Here is a 25,783-nt window from a genome sequence, read left to right as displayed (position 1 = left end):
TTTATGAAAATATATAGTAGGTATATATATCTATTGAAAATATATATAGCGTGTGTATATTTTTATGAAAAAATATCTAGTGTGTATGTACATGTATTCCTATATTTTAAATTCCTTTTGCTCCTAGAAGAATGTAGGCTCCAGAGAGATAAAGAACCTGTTGCTTTCATCTGCTAGTATATTTATAGCATCTATCACAGTGCTATGGCACAGTAGGCTCTCCATAAATATTTGCTACCTCAATATTTTAAAATATTAAAAATAACAATATTTTTACAATGTTATATTTTATAATGTAACTATCCGGTGACACCAAACAGTTTTGTGGACATATTTATACTATTTTAAAAATGAAGAGTCGAAATAATTTTCCCTTGTCAGCGATTCTGACTGCAATTTTTAAGAATCAACTCAAGTTGTAAAAATGCTATAGGTATATATGTAAGATGTCTGTGCTACGTAGGTCTCCGTGCATGTGAGGCTTTATATTCCCCACAGTAGCTTAATTTCTCATATAAGCTTATTTAAATTCCGGTGGAATGATATATTTCAGGTAATAAATTTTTCATGCAAAGGAACATAATTCTTTTTAATTATGATTCCGTTTTGATGATGAGTGCATAGAAGCATGAGAATCATGGTTGAAGAGATAAATTCCATGTCCTAAAGTTTCTTGCTGCTTATAGTTGAAGGTAAGCTCACAATGAATTTTATATCTCAGAGCATTCGGAGACATGTCATGTAAATTGTTTATTCTTGAGGAATTATTAATCACGTAAATGTATGTTAGCAGCTGTGCTTAGGTACCTGTGTGGTAGATAGACAGACTCCTAGACCAGCATCGAAGTTTGCAGCATAGACACTCTTGACAATAGTTCTCCGTCCTCTGCTCTGAGAGCAAATTCTTTGCGTGTATTTCCACATCTCTGCGTGCCTTTGTATGGGAGGAGTGTGCTCAAGGGTGGACCAATGATGATGAGACCATCACAACTCTCACTAGACCTAAAATGGGTCATCATTAAAAAAAAAAAAGTAGAACATCTTTTAGTGTTTTTTTTTTTTTTTTTCCATTTTAGGTAAGTCTTTGGTCCTGATTTACAGAAAGGTACACTGTTGGTGGTGGTGCTGTTATATAACAGATGAGCGAGGACACGGTTGAGCTGAGAATTTGAGAGATTTGGCAGAACCTTTCTCAATACAGATTTCAACTACCTAAGCTTTCTCAGATGTTACCTGCCCTCTGCCCAGATGTATTATTTGATTTCTTGTAGTATTTTGCATATTTAAGAATTTTCAATTATTTTTTTTTTGTTAAGTACATTAAAGATATCCAACAGGTGAATCATTCAAAGCAACATCTACCTCTATAGATAGTATTAATAGTGCTCTCGGTTGCATTAATAGGGCAAGGACAAAGAGCATTGACCACAGAGGATGTTTTAGACACTGTCAGAGAAGGGGCTGTGGACCAGGGGACGTCCAGTAACCTGTTGCCAAACTGGGGCACACTGTTCCTTGAGTGTGCCCACCTGGGCTGGCTCTGCCTGTGGAGAATTGGCTCGCTTGAAAGCTTCGGTTGGGAAATGGCAAGCTGTGGTCTGGACTCCGCACCACGCCACGTCTCCTCCAGATCCTGGAAGGCATCTGGGCTGGGGTGAGAGTATGCATGTAGCTCGCGTGACTTCCATGTGCTGAGGCTGCAGATCTTATGTGCTGAATGAGTCCCTGTGAGCTAATCCTATGGAGTCTCTGGTGCACACATGTGTCCGCTTAGCTACGACTATTTTTGTGAGATGAAATGAAGGGAATCACCAAATAAGTTGTGCACACTTCTAAGCCCCTAATTTTTTGGTAATTTATCTTCTTTTTCTGTCATCAAGGTGTTTTTTCAAGTTGAAAGAACAGTTTGTTCAAAGGGGTCTAAGTGATGCCAGTTGCATTTTCTAAGGGAAGCCTGCAGGGCGAGGAAAGCAGTAATTTAAGAACTATAAGAAAATATAGCAGGTCGTGTCTACATCTAACGGGGTTTATAATTGTGTGATCAATCACAGTAATGTAACTAAAGCCTGGTATTCCTGGCTCCATTTAAATTAAATTAAATAATTTTAAATCCTACAGCATAGATTCTCTCCTCAAGTACATTTGTCGCTGTTTTGATGTTAATTATCCACATCACTCAAATAATTACCACCTAACTTGTTTATAACACAAGGTATGCTGTAACTACTACCTCAAGGAAGCTAAGTGGTCCTTTTATCGGCTAGGGCAGTTGGCTAAGTGGCTTAATTGTATCAGAGAAAATCGCTAGAATAATAAGTGAATTTGCAGAGAGTTGGATAGTATCAGATGAAGGCAATACTTTAGAGGAAAAACTGCAATTCAGTTAAAAAACATTTTCTTGCAGGTTCCTAAAGCAGCATTTGCAAACTGGCAATCCTCAGATAACTGGGCCTGAGGTGCAATCTGTTAAAAAAAAAAATTCCTATGTCAAAAACATTTTGGGAACTCAGGGAAATGATATAAAAATTGGCACTGCATAGCTGAAATCCATATGATGTGTAATAGGAATCAACGCTCAGAGAAGGTTTGCTGTTAAAAAAAAAAAACTGTTCAATTTTGTTTCCCTAATTTATTTGATTATTAAGTTGTTCTTAGCTTAGTTAGTTCTTAGTTCTTAGTTAGTTCTTTTTTTTTTTTTTTGAGATTTATTTATCCATTTTAGAGAGCGAGGGAGAGAGCAGTGAGCATGCACATGTGTGGGGAGCGGGGGAGAGAATTTCAAGCAGATCCCTCCCTCCTCCCAGCACATATCCCAACCTGGGGACCTGAGATCGTGACCTGAGCTGAAATCAAGTGTCCCACAGGAACCAACTGAGCCACCCAGGCGCCCCTAGGTGGTTGTTTTAACCGAATAGCAAGGTTTTAAGCATTTTTTTCTTCTATAAAGGGCCATATAATAAATAGTTGAGGCTTCGTGGACTGTGTGGATCTCTGTGGTAACTACTGGATTCTGCTTTTGTAAGGCAAAAGTGGCCTTGGATCTTACATAAACAAATGAGTGGCTGTGTTCTGATAAAGCTTTATTGCAACAGCCCGTGGGCGGGATTCGGTCTGTGTGAGCTCGTTTGCCAAATCCTGCTGACACGATGCAGAGATACTTTGGGAATTCTTGAGAAAAGACCTTTATTCATACACAGCAAAGGGAAGTTTTCAGGATGTAACCCATCCTCTTTGATGACTCTCATCCCTGATGACTACGTATCAATAAAGACGGACGTGATGAACAGAATCACTTTTTTTTTTTTTACAGAGAAATCAATTCTATCGACCCTGCTGCCCACCTGTGGCATTAATATAACCTCTGTGCTAAATAAAATGTGTGATGTGATTGCTGCATAAGCATTAAGACTGTGTCCGAGGAGATTAGAGAATGCGCAGGTTTTGGTTACAGGTGTCAGGCAAGGCTTCGTGTAAGAGATTGTGCAGAGAAACCTGACACGTGTGTGCATGGCCTTCGGCAGGCAGTGCCACAGCAGCGTGGGTCAGGAGAGAGCACAGGTGCCCATGGGAGGGCGCAGGTGGGGGTGGGGGCTGCCACCATGGGGCAGCATGTGCCTCCTGCAGCAAAGGGCCGGGGGCAGGAAACGCGGTGTGAGGCTGCAGACAAAATCCGTATCAACAAGGTACTTGTCGCCCGAGGGAAACGCCAAGCCCCTGAAGGGTATTAGCAGGTGGACACACAATGTTCCATTTGGTTAAGGGGATACCCGTTTGCCTTCAGGTCAGGCGATGCCTGATGATGCCTTGTGTCCATTCTAACTTGAAGCATAAGGCCGACCTAGCAGGTTGCAAATGGTTTTGAGTGTTTCAGGGACCAAAGGAGCATAATCTGGATATTTGGGGTTGAGCAGATATCAGTAACAGTTAAACCTACAGCATCCCCCTCTGCACCCCAAGACAAACCCAGCGTTGGGCAGCTTGTAGCATGTTGTCAGCAGTGGATACTCATCGGGGCTCGGGGCCAGGGGGCTGGTTTCCTCCCCCACCTGGGGTGGTGGTAGGGTGTCTGCTGCCTTTGCAGCCCTGCACCCTGGACTTGGAGCCGGAAGAGGGCACAGCTGTCTGGGGGGCAACCCTCTTCACTAGAGGGGAGCTACGCTCACCAGAAGCACCATCTGATCTCTTCACTTCCATCAGTGGCCCAGACATGGGTCAGAGGGCCATTCCGCGTGCCAGGGAAATGGGAAGAAAAAACACATCTGTTTGCGGTTCCTCCCTTGCAGGTAGGGAGCGAAAGGACATGAGAGAAAAGACAAAACACAAACAAACAAACAAAAAAACCTGTCTTTTGAAACAAGGTGAGCAAAGCTGTATCAGATCCAAGTGATATAACTGGAAACTATTTGAGTCAGATTTGGCAAAATAGTCAAAATTTTTTTTCCATTTTAAATTATAGTAGCATCTGTTTTTTTTAGATTTAGTGCGTATTTGTGGTTCCTGAGTGAACCACATTTGTGGTTCCTGGTTCGTATCATGAGACGGAAGCCCGTGCAACTTCTGAGGATCAGCAGCCGGCTCTGAGCTAGGATCCCACGTCCACTGTTGAGTAGCAATCTGGCTGCGCTAAAGCAACACAGGACATCAGCCTACCTTTCATCATTTCCGAAATGAGCATAATAATAATTGCCTTTCACACTGTGCAGGTTTGTTGCAAGACCCGGATGAGGTCGGATTTTTCAAATTGCTTCATCAACAGCGAGATCCTCTAAGTCCAACCTCTTGATGTCTCCCTCTGCTGGGCCTGCACACACGAAGCTGCCCCTCCAACGCCTGAAATGATGGATGCTCTGCTAGAGATGCATCCAGGGCCTCTCTGACAGCTTCTGTCGCTCAGTTTGTTTTTTTTTTTTTCTACTTAAAGCAGATTGAATCACGCTATCAGCTGCTACTTCTTTAATGATTACATCCTTTTCTCACTTCGAAAGCTTTTAAGCCTGACCCCAGACCCTCTGAAAGCCTGTCAGGTACCATCAGCTGTTACTCTGTTTGTCTGAACAGTGAAGCTCTTACATCAAAATTAGAGAAACCGTCGTGGAGGCAGTTCTGTCTTATAATTAGTGACTGGAATGACTTTTGGGTCATTAAGAATAAGGAGGATTTCCATCACTTAGAGAACTGAGGAGTTATGGATCTTTGAAATGTTGTAAGGTCGGTGATGCTCCTCTCAACTTATCTGACAACTGTTTACACCCATCACAGCAGGAAAATCTCAACGAAGTAGCATTCACAGATTGGATCAGAAATCCAAACCCAGCACGCATCCCCCCTACTTGTTTTTTTTTTTTTTTTAATTCATTGGGTGTCCACCCTAGAAGAAAAGAAAATAATAAAATATTTATACACACATATTTATATATGATTTTAAATATACATTTTAAAGTGATAGAGTATGATAAATTTACCAATAGCCTGCATAATATTTATGTGTAGTATGTTTTTAATGATTTTTTTATACACACATCTCTCTCTACTTTGACGCATGCGCTAGACCCCTTCTAGTGAGAGTAACCATAAATATAACTCACATTAGCATAAACAATAAAGTGCATTATTGGCTTATGACCCTGAGTGTCCAGAATTCCTCAGGAAATGGTTGATCCAAGGCCTTGGTGATCCTGCCCTGCGTTTTAAGACCTGATGTCATTATGACTCCTGCCCTCTCCATGGCCTGCATGCTCCCAGATTTATATCCTTTGCATTTCCAACAGAGCCCCAATTCTTCTCTACCCAGCGCATCCTCATCCCACACCCGCCTCTGAACCAGCCAATACCTGCGGCTAGTGATTATTGGATTTACTTGGGTCACATGCCCCACATCCAGAGTAGGTACAATAGCTGTCAGAATGCCCACATCACAGATCTAGAGATTCCTGAGAACAGAAGGAAGGATGCCAGGTGGCAGTAGGTAAAGTGCATTCTGCTTCCGTAATAAGAGAATCGATACCAGGCATGCATGTAGGCATATTTAGTGTCTGGATTCTAATGCCTGTTATAAGCAATAAATCCAAGTGTCCTCCCATAAGCATAGGAAAGAAGTTTGTGGTCATGAACTATTAGTTTGAAATGCTTAACGTTGCCACCTGAAAGGGCGGGGGGCGGGGGTTGGTGGTTCGGAAGATTAAAAAACACAGTGACTTCATATGGTTTAATCGAATGGCAAGAAGCTTTATTGGAAAACTGGCTCTGATCACTTCACTTACTCCAAAGATCGTAATCATCAGCGCGTGTAATATCTTCCAGTGTTTAACCATCTTCCTTACTGTATCTATGCGGCATGAATCTCATTAATTTTCCCTGAGATATGCATTTTCTTAATTTATTCCAAAAATTTAGCAAGAATGGAACTTCTTAAAGTCAGTCATTGTATACTTTGTTGGAATATTTAAGGCTCAAGGTTGGTCTACCATATAATTATCCTCAAATGTATGTCCAAGATGCAAATGATCTGGCTGTGATCATGCATTGGACTGTAGGTCCCTGATTACCCACTTTCATATGCATGAAAACAGACCCCTTTATTTCTAGGGAAGCGTTTACTCTCTTCCTGGCTTTCCTGGATTGGTTTGTTGCGGGTATCCGGGCCCTCGTCCTTTCTGGACAGCGGTAGGTGAGTCAGTCCTAACTTTGGCTTCGTGTACTGCTGAGTCACGTGGATAGGGCCGTGGTGAAAAATATCTGTATTTAGAACCTTGTCAGGAATCAATAGCATGTACTTTTTATTAACAAATCTATATCAGGCCTTGGTTTTACAAAATATTATTTAAGGAGTTTTGCCTCTTTACCTCTGTACACGTACTAAGTGCACAGGAGCATCAACCCATCCCGCAGGGAACCGAAGGGGCTTGCTGCCATCTGTGATTTAGTTACCTGCAGAATTCGTTAAGGAAACTGCACCAAAAGCCACGTCACTGCTTCTACCAAAGGGAAGAACAGTATTTTTATGTTAAAAACGTAATATTTTTAGAAAACAATCTATAAGGACCTTGCTGAAAACTACTTCTTTGCTTCTCTGTGAGACCTAAAATAGATTTTGTTTTTCTCATCAGTGATTTATTATTAAATATACATAACTGAAAATGACTGCTTTTATTTTTTTCATTCTTATTTTTTTGCATTTTTAAATTTAAATTCAATTTGCCAGCATGTAATATAACACCCAGTGCTCATGCCATCAAGTGCCCTCCTCAGTGCCCATCACCCAGTTACCTCATCGCCCTGCCTACCTCCCCTTCTGCAACCCTTTGCATCCCACCATACCCTTCATCTCCCCTTTCATTTCCCAGAGTTAGGGGTCTCTCATGGTTTGTCTCCTCTCTAATTTTGCCACTCAGTTCTCCTCCTTTCCCTTATAATCCCTTTCACTCTTTCTTATATTCCACGTATGAGTGAAACCATATGATGATTTTCCTTCTCCAACTGACTTATTTCACTCATAATACCCTCCAGTTCCATCCACATTGAAGCAAATGGTGGGTATTTGTCATTTCTAATGGCTGAGGAATATTCCATTGCATACATAGACCACATCTTCTTTATCCATCATCTTTCGATGGACACCGAGGCTCCTTCCACAGTTTGGCTATTGTGGACATTGCTGCTAGAAACATCGGGGTGCAGGTGTCCCGGAGTTTCATTGCATCTGTATCTTTGGGGTCAATCCCCAGCAGTGCAATTGCTGAGTTGCAGGGCAGGTCTATTTTTAACTCTTTGAGGAACCTCCACACAGTTTTCCAGAGTGGCTGCACCAGTTCCCATTCCCACCAACAGTGTAAGAGGGTTCCCTTTTCTTCGCATCCTCTCCAATATTTGTGGTTTCCTGTCTTGTTAATTTTCCCCATTCTCACTGGTGTGAGGTGGGATCTCATTGTGGTTTTGATTTGTATTTCCCTGATGGCAAGTGATGCAGAGCATTTTCTCATGTGCATGTTGGCCATGTCTATGTCTTCCTCTGTGAGATTTCTGTTCATGTCTTTTGCCCATTTCATGATTGGATTGTTTGTTTCTTTGCTGTTGAGTTTAAGAAGTTCTTTATAGATCTTGGAAACTAGCCCTTTATCTGATACATCATTTGCAAATCTCTTCTCCCATTCTGTAGGTTGTCTTTTTGTTTTGTGGACTGTTTTCTTTGCTCTGCAGAAGCTTTTTATCTTGATGAAGTCCCAATAGTTCATTTTTGCTTTTGTTTCTCTCGCCTTCATGGATGTATCTTGCAAGAAGTTACTGTGGCCAAGTTCAAAAAGGGTGTTGCGTGTGTTCTCCTCTAGGATTTGGATGGAATCTTGTCTCACATTTAGATCTTTCATCCATTTTGAGTTTCTCTTTGTTTCTTGTGTAAGAGAATGGTCTAGTTTCATTCTTCTGCACATGGATGTCCAATTTTCCCAACATCATTTATTGAAGAGACTGTCCTTTTTCCAGGATATATTCTTTCCTGCTTTGTCAAAGATGAGTTGGCCATAGAGTTGAGGGCCTATTTCTGGGTTCTCTAATCTGTTTTTGTGCCAGCACCATACTGTCTTGATGATCACAGCTTTGTAGTACAGCTTAAAGTCCAGAATTGTGACACCACCAGCATTGGTTTTCTGAGAAAGACTACTTTTATATTTTCCCCTTTCAGAAAACTGAGAGCTAAATCTGCAGTCACTCTTTTCCTAAAATTTTTGTTGAATATAATACATTTCTTAATGATAAAAATGAGTAAAATATAGAACGTGAAAAGTGATAACATTATCACCTATATCATAATCCACTAAAAATAACCACTGTTAATATTTAGGCCTACATTCTGTAATGTCTCACTTATTTTATTTATTGTTTGTGTGATGTACCATGTCACCATCAGCCTCCCCAAATCCTCTTCGGCATAGCATGGTGTCCTCACTTGCATGTCAATCTATACCTGTGTGCTGGCATGCTGTCTCCCTGAGCTCTCCTGCTGGACCAGTCCTGTCCCTCTTCCAGTGGATGTAAGAAGTAAGCAGAATGGCTGGCCCCCAGCAGGACAGTGTCACTGTCACCAGCAGCTCAGGCGGGGTAGTGAATCTAGAGACCCAGCCTGGCAAGGATGCCCATGGGTGCAGGAGGCAGGCACTGTCACCCATGGCTCACACCAATTTATTTGCACTGACTGGAGAAGAAATGGTCTGAAGTAGAAAGATGTCAGTGACAGTCAAGAGATTCTCATATGTGCATGCCTCAGTTTCTATATTTACAAGGAGCGAATATCTCTCTGTATTTCCTGCTATGTCCCTGTCTGATGACCCACTGAGTCTTTCCTTGTAGTGGTCTACAGAAATTTCTGAGGCTGAAGGAGGAGTGGCGGGGATTCCAGATTGCCTCTGTTGCTGCCGTGCCCACCCTAAGCCATAACCTAAATGCTAGCTGCTTTCCTTGGAACCAAGCACTAAGCATGTTATACTTCAGTAATCCAAATTTTAGAAAGCATTCTTTCTACACTGGGTTTTAGTTATTTTCAATGAATCAAAAATCTATATTTTTGGTGTGAACCTGCTTTTTGTCAGTGGTGGTTGTTGTCTTCAAAGAACCATTAGTCTTCTTGTACATTTTATTCTTCATTTACCTCATGACACTCGATTCATATGCATGTATCATATTGATATAAATGTAAATCTTTGTCTGTGCATATAAGTGCACTTAGGGGTTCACAAATGTTTTTAAGATTGATTTTCTTTTCACTACTATGAGTTTTCACTCTAAAGTGCAATATACCTGTAGACAGTATTGTACTCTAAAGTACCTGTACAATATCTGCCTGTAGACCTGTTTTTCACCAGAGGATTTCTACATGGCTTAAAATACTGAAGCTTGAAAAGTGTTCATAGTTATTAAAATAACTATTATATATGAAATCAAGGAAGAACTGTAAGGTCTTTATTTCTCATAGATACGCTATTTTAATCTTGAAGTGGCTTTTAATATCCTGAAATACAAAATTCATTTTTTTTTTATATACTTAAGGATTATGAAAATTTTCTTCCAGTTAAAACTTCAAATTTGTGTGCCTGGGTGGCTCGGTCAGTGGAGTATCTATCTCTGGCAGAGGTCATGATCTCAGGGTCCTGAAATTGAGCCCCACATCAGGCTCCCTGCTCAGTGGGGAGTCTGCTTCTCCCTCTTCCTCTTCCTCTGCCTCTGCTTGCTCTCTCTCTCTCAAAAAAAATAATAAATCTTAAAAAAAAATAAAAATCCTTCAAATTGACTCACAGTGGTCCCAAATTTCCTGAAAATATGTACAAATAATGTACTTCAAACTGAAACCAGAAATTGGGCCATATTAAAGGAAATTTTATGTGTTAGTGACCTATATAATGAACTTTTAAGTTGTGGTTTCTCACTCTATGAGTACAAGTTCCATTATAGTCATTTTCAGAATTTAGCTCAATTTGTAAATGTTTCAATGTGTTTCTCTTCGTAAGGATATGATGACTTTTGCTTCAGTCCATAGTTGTAGCGGTCCCTTGAGTAACTTGTTTCCGCAGAACCTGGTTCCTTACCTTCAGTATGGGTCCATCACACGGCTGTCCATACAGCACAAAGCCAGAGATGTAGAACCCAGATGATCATGTCCTCTGACCCCAAGAAGCAGTATCCGTGCTGTTTTCACTGCATGATGCTCTTATGTGGAAGGTACATGATGAAGCAGTGGTTCTTCATATGGTTACAGCTATGGAGATAATTAGCAAGTGAAGGGTGGTTTAGATGAGGCTCGGGCTAAGCACAGAGATGCCTTTGAGAGTGCATAAGTGGCCCTCCTCTGAGGACACTGAGTCTCCTTTGTCCCATAATGATGACAAAAATTCAGTCAATGCAAAAAATCAATTTAGAGAGACAAGCCCTTACTCCAGACTGACAGCAGAGCCCGTTTCCAAGATGTAGACCTTGAGGAGGGAGGGAGCAGGCTGGACATCAGCCTCCCCCTGGGTGAGCTGATAGGATGTTGGTGGGCAGGATACAGCTTGGGTAGCCCGGGATCCTATGTGCATCTAGGTCCTCAATCTTTTTTTTTTCTTTAGAATCCTCCCTTCCTTCCTTCCTTCCTTCCTTCCTTCCTTCCTTCCTTCCTTCCTTCCTTCCCTTCTCTTCTCTTCTCTTCTCTTCTCTTCTCTTCTCTTCTCTTCTCTTCTCTTCCTTTTTTTTCTTTTCTTTTCTTTTCTTTTCTTTTCTTTTCTTTTCTTTTCTTCTTTTCTTTTCTTTTCTTTTCTTTCTTTTCTTTCTTTTCTTTTCTTTCTTCTTTCTTTCTTATTCATGAGAGACAGAGAGAGAGGCAGAGACATAGGCAGAGGGAAAAGCAGGCTCCCTGTGGGGAGCCCAATGTGGGACTCGATCCCAGGGCCCCAGGATCACAACCTGAGCCAAAGGCAGATGCTCAACCACTGAGCCACCCAGGCTTCCCTAGGTCCCGTCCTCAATCTTGCTCTGTCTTTGCAGGTTAATATGTTCTTACTGATAAGAGACTTTTCAGAAATGGTAATAACACACATGTAATCAGATAAAGTAGATCAGTTATATGATACAACATGAGGATAATTATACTTTCGAAGTAAAATAGGAAAATTTTTTGTTTATTATTTTAGTTTTTAACCCTATTTTCTATTCTGAAAAGATCACCAATATTTCCATTATCAGTATGTTCTTCTCTAAGCATAAGGTTCAATATTTCTATTGAAATAAAGAAGGCTTGATGGTAAGAGGGAAGTATATATCGCGAGCCCAAAACAGTTCGTGGAATTTATATATAATAAGCCTATATGTGTATACAGAGATACATGCCCACTACACGCACACAAAGACACGTACAGTCACAAAGGGTGTGCACTTTTTTATTTCATGCTATAGTTCTTGAATTCAAGTTCAAATATTATAATTATTTTTTCCAGTCGAGTACTAAGTGCTTTCTGTTTTTTTAAAGATTTATTTATTTGTTTTTAATTATTTTTATTTATTTATTTATTTTTTAAATTTATGATAGTCACAGAGAGAGAGAGAGAGAGAGAGAGACAGAGACACAGGCCAAGGGAGAAGCAGGCTCCATGCACCGGGAGCCTGATGTGGGACTCGATCCCGGGTCTCCAGGATCACGCCCTGGGCCAAAGGCAGGTGCTAAACTGCTGCGCCACCCAGGGATCCCCTATTTATTTATTTATGAGAGAGAAAGAATGAGTGTGGGAGGGGCAAAGGGAGAAGAAAACAGACCTCCACTGAACATGGAGCCCCATGCAAGGTTGGATCCCAGGACCCTGAGATCATGACCCTAGTCAAAACCAGAGTTGATGCTCAGCCACCTGAGCCACTCAGATGCCCCACTCAATGCTTTCTTAGGACAAATGTGAATTGTTCTTCAATTAAAAAATCTGATCAAGATGTTTATGTCTTCCTATTTCTTTGCACCTGAGTTCTCTGTCACAGTCCACGTTGTCCCCCTTTCTCATTGGGACTGTTTGCAGTCGTGCCCTGGAGATGTGCCAGCTCCCAGGTGGTCCTCCTTCCCTGCCCAGCAGGAAACACGGGCCTGCTGAGTAATCTCCTTCATCTGCAAACCTTGGCTCTACATATAGGAGCTCTATTGACCTCCAGCCTCTGCCCAGCTCTACAACTTATGTTACCTCATTCCCTCTTTTCGCTGTTATCAATTATACCCAATTAAACATGAATGTAAGAATTACAAGTATATAGTCCCTTATTTAGACTTTATCTTTTTATTTTATTTATTTGAGGGAGAGTGAGCAAGCGAGAGAGCTTGAGCGGGAGAAGAGGCAAAGGGAGAGGGAAAAGCAGGCTCCCTGTGGAGCAGGACTCAATTCCAGGACCCTAGAATCCTGACCTGAGCCAATGGCAGACGCTTCACCGACGAAGCCAGCCCCTAGAATTTTTAAATTAAAATAAATTATGAGCATAATTTATTTTTTGTAATATGCCTGGCAGCCAAACCCCTCCTGACCTGTTGTGAGGTTCATTTTGACTCTGTTTGCTCACTTATTACGATGTTTGTGTTTCACTGTAGAAATGTTAATTGTTTGGTTATGAGATGCAGCTCCAGACCCTGGTGAGTTTTATATAATCTGCATATGAAATAAATTACTTTTAAAAATAATCTGCATTTTGGCACCTGCCTGTTAGCAGGGCTCAGAAATGGGATGTGCATTTACAATTGTGATACTTGATGCAGCCAGACCTCCGTGCCCGTGTCTGTGGTTGGAAGGGTTCCATCCACACTACACCCTCTGCACACCCCCTTCCCTGAAATCGAACTCAGTCTTTATTTCTTCCCTACTTACCCCTCAGCCTTCTTGAGATGGATTATCCTTTCACACCCTATCTTTATTCCCACTCTGGGTACTGCCTGTACGTATCTATTCACACGAGTCATTCCTGGTAGATCTCAAAAATCTGTGAGAACTAGCACAGTAGGTTTCTTATCTTTATATCACCACCATAATTCTGCACATTATCTTAATAAACAGCAGGGACTTCATACACGTTGATTAGCATTTGTTGAAAAAAATACATTATGGGAAATAAAGTTAGTCAGCAAGAATGAGAGTTTTATCTTTCCCCCCAAATATTTGACCACATGGGCTTCTGAGACAGGGCTCTCTGGTGCCCTATTAATTTTTTTTTTTTTACCTTTGGCTTTTCCAGAATAAATTTAAAACGGGGGTATTATCTTGTTGAATGCCTGACAAGATGTCAAGTCTGTTTATTAACTGCTATCGAACTCACCGAGGTAGAAATACTTAATAACTGTTACCCACATTCATGTATGCTGTTGTGTCACATTTATTAGTTATAATGAAGAAGCTAAATTTTTAAATACCTTCTTATTTAAGGTTACCCAACAGATTACTTGTTTCTCCCAATTTTCCTATCTTTTTAATTTTGAGAATACATATATACTCAAATGTTTTGAAGACATTGGCCAATGGCATTGTTCCATCACTTGAAGGAAAAAAAGAATCTACCATCTGTAAGAATGTAAATGTAGATTTTTGACAGAACCTAAGTGCATCCCTCTGGATCTTATGTCTGATAGAAATTACTCTCGACTATAAAAGGCAACTGAGAAAGAAAAATCATTGGCAAATTTGACATTTGTTTCTTCTTCTGAGCTGTTACACTTACAAAAAGAGATGGTGGGATCTGATGGAAGACACAGTGGCATATGTACCTTTGCTGAATAGACAGATGCTTGGCTTTATTCAAAAGCGCTATCCAACTATTAACTGCAATATTCAATTTATCTACTTCAGGAGGGTGAAGAGATAAATTGACTGCAAATGTGAAATTGGGATTCTGAAGAGTCTCGGTTCCCATTCACACATGCGGTGCATTTGATTTTCTTATTTTAATATTCATCAGCTTCAAAATCTAACTGAGGGCTCTTGGCTTTTCATTCCCGCTGTGGAAAGCATTAACAATATTGCATTCGTGCTTCTATTTTCTTTCTGGACAACTACTAGTAAAACTTGAATACTAGTGATGGTGAATGTTTTTAAAAGATATTTGGGGTTTTATTTCTATTCCTGTTCCGTCAAGGAGTCATCCCACTTAAGTGAAATATTACACTCTCCTTTTTATGTTCTATATTGTCTTTTTGATATTGCACATTTATGGAAGCTGCCAGTTAACAGACTATGTAATTTTTCCCCTCCAGTTGTGATATCATGTCAACTATATAGCTTTATTATGTGCATTTAATTGAATCATTTGCCTGTGGCATATTTTTTGTGCAAATAGACGGTGACTATAAAATATGGAGCAACGTGTTTCATTAGGGGCACTCTGTATCTGTGTTTTGAAATTTAAATGGCTGAATTTTATCTTCACTTTGCTATTGCCAAAAAGCAAACAGCTTAAAAATTAGAGGTAAGGTTAATAGTGTCTCAGAGCTTTTAGAAATGTTGTTTTGGCAGGCCATTTATCTTGTGTGCAATTGTCTTTATACCATATTCCGGTAACAAAGCCTCTTCTGACATTAAAATGCTTTTTGTTGTTGTAAATGCCTGAAGATTGGTAGTTTTTAGTACATACCTGTAGCTTCTCTAGCTCCCGCATCCAGCCCTTGTCTGCCCTAACCAGACTCAGATTTTTAGCCCATAATTTAGGTGAGAATGCTCCCAGTGGGATGTGTGGGGCCCTGGGCAGTTTAACCAGTAAGTGTAGGGTAGATGGGCATAGCATCCTCTTGGCCATAATTCAAGAATGAAAACATGATATAAGTCAATCAGAGAAGGGCAAACATATGGTCTCATTCATTTTGGGGAATATAAAAAATAGCGAAAGGGAATAAAGGGGAAAGGAGAAAAAATTAATGGGAGATATCAGAAAGGGAGACAGAACATGAGAGACTCCTAACTCTGGGAAACGAACTAGGGGTGGTGGAAGGGGAGGAGGGCGGGGGGTGGGGGTGACTGGGTGACGGGCAATGAGGGGGGCACTTGACGGGATGAGCACTGGGTGTTATTCTGTATGTTGGCAAATTGAACACCAATAAAAAATAAATTTATAATAAAAAAAAAAGGAATGAAAACATGATGCTTTTCACATTGGTGAGAGCCAACTGGTCTCAGTTCTGGGGCTTTGACTCTAGAAGAAGAATGTAAAAGTAACTCAGCAAACCCGTGAGGTCCCCAAGGATGTTAACACCACAGAAGCAGAGCTGAGAAAAGCAGAGCTGGGTACTTTGCTCTGGTCACAACTTTGAAACTACTTGACAAATAGTTATCTGAAAACTTGTAAGTGGAATCTTCAATTATATGAAGCCATAACTTTGCCTAAACTAATTTGAATTGTTTCTGTCACTTTCAATATTGATTTTTAACTGTTACAGAGGGAGTTGGGCTTTTCACCCCCTAATAATATCTGTTCTTATGAAAAAGTATTCATAAGATGATTGTATTTTATAGCTGTTATAGCTTCTGTTGCCTATTTTGAGAATCGGTGTTATTTCTATTAGCGTATACCTTTTGATATCCTATACCATATCTATAATCAGGATTATAAGGTGTTTCACTGAAAACAGATACATTAATTTTTCACATTAAAATACTGAATAAATGGGGACGTCCGGGTGGCTCAGTGGTTTACCATCCGCCTTTGACTCAGGTCGTGATCCTGGGTCCTGGGCTCGAGTCCGGCAATGGGCTCCCCGGAGGGAGCCTGTTTCTCCCTCTGCCTGTGTCTCTGCCTTTCTCTCTCATGAATAAAAAAATAAAATCTTTAAAAATAAATAAAATAGTGAATAAGTGCTAGAATTGTTTTTAGCATTTTTAAATTTATTTTTTGTCATTTTCTATTATGGAATTTTTTTTTTTACTTGAAATATAAATGACACGCAGTGTGACATTAGACATTAGTTTCGGGTGTACAACACAGTGATTCAACATTTCTATATGTTATACTATGCTCACCACCACGAGTGTAGCTACTGTCACCATATGATGCTATTTACATGCCGTTCACTGTATTAAACACTATTGACCAAGACTTTTGTCCCCATGACTTATCCATCTCATAATTGGAATCCTGTATCTCCCACACTCCCTCACCTACTTTTCTCGTCTCTTCACCCCCTTGGCATTCATCGGTTGTCTGTACTTATAGGTCTCTTTCTGCTTTTTGTTTTTGTTTTTGTTTTTTTCTTATTCATTTCTTTTGTTTTGTTTTGTTTTGTTTTTTTAGATTCCACATGTAAGTGAAGCCATATGGCATTTTTCTCTGACTTATTTCTCTTGGCATAATATCCTCTAGATCCATTCATGTCACAAATGGCCCAGTGATATTTCATTGTGTATATATACCACATCTTCAGTCCTTCATCTGTTGATAGAAGATTGGATAACTCTCATATCTTGACTATTGTAAAAGATGCTACAGTAAACACAGGGGTGCATATAACTTTTCAAATTAGTGTTTTTGTTTTCTTTTGGTAAATGCCCAATAGTGGAATTATTGGATTCTATGGTAATTCTATTTTAATATTTTGAGGAACCTCCATACTGTTTTCCAGAGTGGCTGTACCAGTTTGCATCCCCACCAATAGTGCATGAAGGTTCCTTTTTCTTCACACCCTTGCAAACGCTTATTTTTTCTCATCTTTTTGATTCTAGCCATTCTGATTGGTGTAAAGTGATATCTCATTGTGGTCTTGATTTGCATTTCCCTGTTGATGAATGATTTATTTTCAATCAATTAAGAAGTATTCATTGAGGGACTGCCCCATTTTTTTTTTTTTTAAGAGAGAGAGACGGTGTGAGAACACCTGAAGTGGGGGTAGGGGGTGGGTAGGGTAGAGGTGGAGGGAGAGAATCTTAAGCTGGCTTCATGCTCAACATGGAGCCCAACACAGGGTTTGATATCATGACCTGAGCTGAGTCTGATGTTTGGGACACCTGGATGGTTTAAAGGTTGAGTGTCTGGCTTTGGCTCAGGGCGTGACCCCAGGCCCTGGGATGGAGTCCCACTTCGGACTCCCTGCGTGGAGCCTGCTTCTCCCTCTGCCTGAGTCTCTGACTCTCTCTCTCTCTCTCTCTCTCTGTCTCTCATAAATAAATAAAATCTTAAAAAAAAATGAGTCTGATGCTTAGCTGGATGAGCCACCCAGGCACTCTTAGACTGCTCCATTTTTAATACGTTTAAGTGATCATTAATTTTTTTTTCATTTAAATTCATATAAATTGGCTGAATATAAATATATTTGTATCTATTATTTTTTCTCTAAGATAATTAAGACCAAAAGCTAAATTGAAGTCCGCATTACTATCCTATGATAAAGCTCATATTCATGTAATAGTAACAGACAAGTTTCCCTAGATTTTAGTCTTATTTAGTTTCCAAAATTTATTCAGTCTTTTTTTCTTAAGATTCTGACATTAACTGCACTTGAGCTTCTTCTCAGGAATTTTTGCTGAGAGCCCATTGCATATATCTTCATAAAAACTTGTTGGAATAGGCTGCTATATAAAGATCATTTCATGTTTTGTGTCTGTGATATGACTTTTGAAGATTTGTTTAAGGAAAATAAAGGCTAAAGTGACGTCTTAAGACGGATTACTATTTCTCTGCCCTTCAGACAATTTACTGAAATGGAATTTTCACTAAAATGCTGAAATGCATTTTCTGTAGTGAAACTTTAACACATTTAAGGGCTGTAATTTACTTTTAATTATAGATATGAAAAGTTAAATTTTAATACTGATGTTAACCAGCTACTATGAAATCATGGGGTTGGTTCTTCCAAGAAGTTCAGCTATTTCCTGGGTTGTAAATTGAAATGTTCTCCATTAATTTAAATGAGTTAATATGATGATTATATATCTTTTGAGTATTGGGTGTATCCTTTAGGATCTAGTCCACCTTGTCTGACAAATGTTAACACTTTTCTCAATGCGGCTTAATATTTATTTGATTTATATACCTCATTTTTTTAGTACATCTGTGACTTACTATCTTCTGGGTCAGTTCATAAATGTTCTTCATACATTTTGACATAAACTCAATCTGTTCATAAATATTAATACCTCACATCAAGGTATTTTTTCATTCTTCTCCTAAAATGTAGTAAAGGATTTTGTTGGAGATAGTGTTGAAGTGGAAAAAAACAGAGATAATAAGTAGCATTTGTAGTAATAGTTGAAGAGTGGGAGTAGAAAAGCTCATCAGTATCTGCAAGAAATATAATTTTTTTCCTATTATTTTCTTTAGCTTTTAAACATAATTAAAAAGTAGGATTAAATGGAGCAAAAGATTACATGGATAGAGCTTGGGAAGAAAAGTTACTTTTTCCCCTTTAGGAAATTATACGTCAGAAAACAGTAATTACTACTTCTGGGTTACCAAGGGAAAAGCAAGTGGAATTTGGAGATCTCTCCAAGATAGAATAGCATCCATGAAAGAGAGACAGGACGATACGGAGGAGAAGAACGGAGACTTGGAGTGGAAAGGAAGGTTGGACAAAACAAGAAAGAGAGGAGGAGAGAGGAAAGAAAGGAGAGAAATATACAAATTTACTCAAATCTGTCTACGTCAACTGGAAACTGAACATTTCCCTAGCAGTTTGCATTTCCTTGCTACAACATATTTATCCCTAAAGTAAACATTTTTATTTTGAAATTAGCTGCTATTTAAAATTATGGAAAATAAGTCCTATGGTGTCTGTATACTTGATAAATTTTATATCCATTATTATTTTATTGTATGTCTTTCCTCTGTCGTACAACTATGTATAACATATATATGAAGATTTTACTCTGACTAGATACCATGAAAATTCTTGATTTTATTCCTTTTGATATTTGTGTTTGTCAAATTAATAGAATGTCCTTGGGGCGCCTGGGTGGCTCAGTTGAGAGTCTGATTCTTGATTTGGGTTCAGCTCAAGATCTGAGGTCATGACATCAAGCCTTGCATTGGGCTCTGTGCTCAGTGCAGAGTCTGCTGGAGATTCTCTCTCTCTCTCTCTCTCTCTCTATCTCTCTCCCTTTGCCACTCCTGCTCATTCACTCTTTCTCTTAAAACTAAATAAATGTTTTTAAGGAAGATGATTATTTGTCCTCAACTGATAGCAAAGCAAACAGGTACAACTTACCACTTTATTCAAAAAGGGTAAACACACCAAACATATATAATGTCTTCTGTTTATATTGCTAAATGTCTTCTTCTAACTCGGTAATTCTACTTTTACTTAAATTTAAATTGATGGTAAAACATGTTGCATAACACACTATTAAAAAACAATGTTTTTTTGAATGGGAAATATCAGAAAGGGAGACAGAACATGAGAGACTCCTAACTGGGAAACGAACAAGGGGTGGTGGAAAGGGAGGTGGGCGAGGGGCGAGGGTGACTGGGTGATGGGCACTGAGGGGGGCATTTGATGGGATGAGCACTGGGTGTTATTCTATATGTTGGCAAATTGAACACCAAAAAAATACATTTATTTAAAAAAACAATGTTTTTATTAGGATTTTTTCAAAGTACTTCAGATAAAAACCTCAGAAGTCATAAATTGTAACATTTGAACACCCAGTGGATGCAAGCAGTTTATAAGCATCTCTGTCTGAAAAGGGCACGTGGCAATCTGACTCCCCCCCGCCCCAAAAGCTCTTCAATACTTTGTTACCTTCCAGCAATTTAACTGACCGCCTTCATCAGGTTGCACCTTTCAACTGCTGTCACCAAATTTAGGACTTTATATCTGTTTGTAATTAATAATTATACTTTTCACTTTCTCAAGTATTGGAGAGAACAGTCCATAGCTGTTCTATAAATCCTTTGAAATATTGATAAAGTCATTTAAATCTATATTCTCTTGATAATGAATAACACACATTTTAATACAGATTTAAAGAAAATAACCTTTTTTAAAAAAGATTTTAATTATTTATTCATGAGAGACACAGAGAAAGAGAGAGGCAGAGACACAGGCAGAGGGAGAAGCAGGCTCTATGCAGGGAGCCTGATATGGGACTCGATCCCTGGACTCCAGGATCACGCCCTCGGCCAAAAGCAGATGCTCTACCACTGAGCCACCCAGTTGTCCCAAGAAAATAACCTTTAGTGTAATTAGATTTCTTATAATACTTAAAATACATATATATTATATTATGTATAATATATAAAAATGTATATTTATAAATATATATTTTAATACTTAAAACACATATATATAAACTACATGTATAGTTAAATATTTTCATCTATATATTTCTCTATCTACTGATAGATAGAGGCCTTTCTTCTGGGGAAGGTCTGCTGACCTAAAAAAACCTGGTATAGTAACTTATGGAATCTCTGTATACCGAAATCTGACAAATAATCTATAGTACATAATAAAATAGGATAGCTTTCTACCCATCAGTAAAGTGTATTGGTAAAATAATACAGACACATGGTAGCAGTAGGTCAGGGTTTCTCAACCTTGACACTAGTGATACCTTTGGCCAGATAATTCTTTGTTATGGGAAGGTGTCTTGTATATTTCAGACTATTTAGCCATATCCCTGGCTCTACTCACTAGATGCCTGTAGCACAGTACCCTCCCCCTAAATGGGATAAACAGAATGGACTCTACATAGTGCAAGATGTTCCCTGGGGAACAAGGTCACGTCCAGTGGATAGCTACTCCGTAGGTGACCTGTCTTTCAACATTAACCCCTGGCACAGCTGTATTACATTAAGAGAAGTGAGATCCAAATTACTTTTAAAATGAAAAATGAACTGTTTAAGTGCCTTAGCCTATGGAAGAAGAATTTTGTTATAAACAAGCAAAAGCATATGTTTAACATGCATCATGTGCTACCAATGGCCTTTGCTTTTTATAAACTTAGATATTATTAGGTTGTAAAGTATAATAATATTATTCAAAATTTATTTTTTCTAAATGTTGTTCATTTTAGCTGTTGACTCATTTGTGTTTAGCATTTATTACTAATATGTTTAAAATAAACCATTCTCTCTGGGCACTTGGCTGCCTCAGTTGGTGGACCATGTGGCTCTTGACCTTGGGGTCACAATTTTTAAATTTTTTTTTTATTTTTTTAATTTTTTTTTATTGGAGTTCAATTTGTCAACATATAGCATACATAACACCCAATGCTTATCCCATCAAGTGCTTGGGGTCATGATTTTGAGTCCCACATTGGGTGTAGAGTTTACTTAATAAAAAATTTAAAGTAAAATAAAATATTATTATTTTATTTATCTCATTATCCTGATGGTTTAAAATATATTAGTACACAAAAAGAATAACATTTTTATAATCTAGTCTTTTATTCATCTATAATCACTGTTGCAACTAGCAAAATATTAGAAAATAATTTTATTGATGAAGCTCACTTGGATTTATAGATCATATCTCATCATACGTAAAATGTTCATCATTGGAACTTTTTTAAAACTGCAAAAAATAATTAAAATCTATTTTTAAGCTTGTAATGTTGTAGCTATATATTGTTTTCTTGGGGAAATGTTCAAGGTCAAAATCTAAAGAAAAGAATGAATAGATAACAAAGCTAACCATTAACAGCAGGATCATACTATTGCTAATCTTGTATTTCTTTTAAAATTTAATGTATATTTTGAGTACTGTGCAATACTCGGGCCTTAAGTGTACAATTTGATCAGTTTTGGTAAGTTGCACCACATCATCCACTTTACCATATCGCTGGTGCCACTACTAGGATATAGAGTATTGCTGTTGGAATACTCTCTTCTTGCCAGACAGCAGCTGTTGTGAGTTTGGCCTGTAGTAGAATGACATTCAAATGGAAACATGCAGTATACACTCATTAGAGTCTGAATTACTGCATTCAGCATGTCTTTGAGGTTCACTCATCTTCCTGCATCCATGGTCACGCCTACCTACCTAAATGCTATAGTATTTCCATAGTATCAACATGCCTCATTCTCATGCTCATGGGCATTCTGTTTTTTTCCAGCTTGAGAGTGTGATGACTATTGTTGACGAACATTCGTGAATAAATCTTTAGATAGTCAATAATTTCTCCATTTCTCTTACTGTTTTGTCATAAGGTAAGCATATATATATTTAAATTTATGGAAAGTGTCAGATCTACAAAGTGGTTGTACCATTTTGCACTCCTGTCAAGAATATACGAGAGTTCACCTCCCTGCATATCTTTGCTGACAAATATATTGAATCACTCTTTTTAATTGTAGCCATCCCCATGGCTGGGCAGTGCAGAGACTTTGTGGTTTTAATTTACATTCCCTCTGATGACTAAAAATGTTGACCACTTTTTCATGTGACTATTGACCACTGACATGTATTGCTTAATGAGGTGCCAGGTAGTGCCTTGGCCATTTTTAATTGATATATATATATTTTTTTCATTACTGATTTGAATGGACTGCATAGATGTGCTAAGAATATTTTCTGCCAGTTTATGCCTATCTATGCACTTTTTCAAACTTGCTGCTTGCACAGCTTCCTTCTCCCTTGTACCTGCAGATTCTAGCCTGGAACTCGACTTCCTACCTTCTCAGCTTACCTAGCTCCTGTTCTCTGTGTTCTGCTTGAGCACCCTGTCCCTGTACCCCAGTCTGGAAGGAACCTCCACGCAGAGCGTTAGGGTCATTACGTAGCTCATTTCACTTGTTCCTCTTTTGTGTGTTCACCGTGTGTGCTATTGCTGCCTCCTGTCTCATGTCAGAAGGCTGTCATTTATTTATTTTTTCTTGTTTTATAGTTGTTTATGGCAAACAGGCTAGTCCAGTATGAGTTATGAATTTCTCCCAAACGAGCAAAAGCAAGAATTTCCTTTTATTGTTGTTCTAATATTTTTGAATAAATTAATTTCTAACATAATTACAGGAAGAGATGAATTGAGTCAATATCTTTAAGGAGTCTTATTTATTTCAGAATATACATGTTCAAGTGCAGGTTTAATTAAATATTGATTTAGAATGTTTTCATGTCTTAATCCTTGGGAACTCACTAGAATTAGCTTGAAAACTATTCCAGGCATCAACAAATCACAGAAAAAAATTAACATGCTATTGAGTCTAGAGACTTCTACCATGAATACAAATTTGAAAAATTCCAAATCATCTTTTATCTTGTTCAATTTCTATGACAGAATGATGCTAATAATTTCATGGGAGGAAATCAGTCTATTTGTGGATTCTCTGGTAAAATGATTTGCAAATATATTTTAAATGTAGGTTTTATGACTCTGAGAAAAAATGTCATGATTTTAAATCATCTCATAGTTTGTTGAAGTAAATTGATACTGTAATTAGAATGCTTGATATTATTTAAGGTGTATGAAGACTTACTTGATTCAGATTTATCATGGAACAGAGCTTGAATTCTGAATGTTGTGTAATTAGAGCTGTTATTTGAATTTTCTGTTTAGAAAAAATATTTTTAAAATAAAATTTAATTAAGATAATTATTTTTCCATAGATAATTAAGTGAATATAGAAGCAGATTATAAGTCCACGATTCTTATCAAACTAGTGTTTTTTCTTATCAAACTAGTGTTTTTTGGTTCTTATCAAACTTTTTGGTTCTTATCAAACTAGTGTTTTTTGGTCATAATTTTTCTTAAACAAAAGGTCTTATTAGAGACAACTGAGTCTACAGAATTGTAAAAGGAGCACAATAGATGCTTTTTAAAAGAGATTCTTTGATTTTTTTTTTTTCTTTCTGGACTTCTTTTTCTCCAAGTAGCTCAGAAGAATGACTTTAAATTCCCATTTAAAATGCTGTGCATATTATCTTGTAGTTATAAGAAGTGAATAGCATTACATATGTAAACTTGCTCCTTCAGGATAATTGCTTATTTGTAGTTTTTGGTTTTGTTTTTAAAAAAATGTATTTATTTATTCATGAGAGACACAGAGAGAGGCAGAGACACACACAGAGGGAGAGGCAGGCTCCTCGCGAGAGCCTGATGTGAGACTTGATCCTGGATCCTGGGATCATGACCTGAGCTGAAGGAGGCTGCCCAACTGCTGAGCCACCCAAGCGTCCCTATTTGTAGTTTTGGGGGCAGTGATGAATTACTTAGAATATTTATACATCTTATATTATAAACATGATATAAAAATTAATAAAAATGTGGCTTTAACAATTGGTTGCAAGCCTTTTACTATAAAATATACAGAATTCATAGTAAATTCCTGACTATATGCAATATTTTGATATCTTTTTATAGTTTTAATTATGTATCTCTAATCATTTATTTACTAGCATTAATTTGTCTTCTTTAGTGAAAAATACCTACTCAGATATTTTGACTGTTGCTCATATCAAGCTTTTTAATATACAACTTAATACAAGTGTTGTTCTATTTTTTTTTAATGTTTTATTTATTTGAGAGAGGGAGAGAACAAGCAGAAGGAGTAGAGGCAGAGGGTGAAGCCGACTCCTCACTGAGCAGAGTCCAGTGTGGAGCTGGATCTGAGGACCCTGGGATCATGACTTGAGCCTTAGGCAGACGGGTTCATGGACTGAGCCTCCCAGGTGTCCCAAGTCTTGTTCTATTAAATGTCCTGTTAGAAATTACTATTAGGCTGCCATTGAGAACCCAAATTCCTCCCTTTTGACTTTGCCTTCATTGGTGTGTAGCTTTCTTCCCCTGGCTCACAAGGTAGCTTCTGCACCAGAGTATGACATGTGAATTCTAGATAGGAGAAAAGGCAAAAGCAGAAAGGCAAAATCTTGCTGCCAATTGAGCCTACCTCTTTTACTAAAAACAAACAAACCCGTAACATCCAAGGGCAGTTCTACTTAGAACCCATTGACCAGATGAGCCTTTTGGCTCAACTAGTTGCAAGCAAGTCTAGGTTATCAGTGCTGTTAACCAGGTGAATGTCATGAGCAAAAATCGTTCATTAATACGTATGAACAGTATAATGGATAATCAAAATGTATGCCATAATAGATAATTATTTTCTATTAGGATAATAGAAAATCAAAATGTCTGCCATAGAGAATGAAAGAAGAAATGCACCTGCTGTGACTCTTCACTATATCAGTTGGTTACACAAAGAAACACTGAGTTAGATATTTTATTTAAGTTGCTAAGGGAAATGGAAAAGATATTCCTGTTTATAGTTTTATAATTTATAGCTACTCTATATTTCTATTTCATCTTTGGTCAGTGTGTTTTTGTTTAGTCTGTTCTTTTTTTTTTTTTTCCATTTGCAGTCTGATGGTAGGGCAGATTACAGTCTTGTA

General features: G+C 38.3%; 1 long non-coding RNA gene across 1 annotated transcript in view; it reads left to right on the top strand.

Annotated features, from left to right (window-relative positions):
- LOC144299571 (uncharacterized) overlaps window positions 1-25,783 on the top strand; it is a 694,273-nt gene that overhangs the window by 422,565 nt on the left and 245,925 nt on the right. The gene's annotated exons all lie outside the window — the stretch shown is intronic.

This window comes from Canis aureus, chromosome 27 (assembly GCF_053574225.1).
Source record: "Canis aureus isolate CA01 chromosome 27, VMU_Caureus_v.1.0, whole genome shotgun sequence".
NCBI classification, from domain to species: domain Eukaryota; kingdom Metazoa; phylum Chordata; class Mammalia; order Carnivora; family Canidae; genus Canis; species Canis aureus.
The sequence above is the reverse complement of the archived record's forward strand: the minus strand, read 5'-3'. Positions and strand labels throughout refer to the sequence as shown.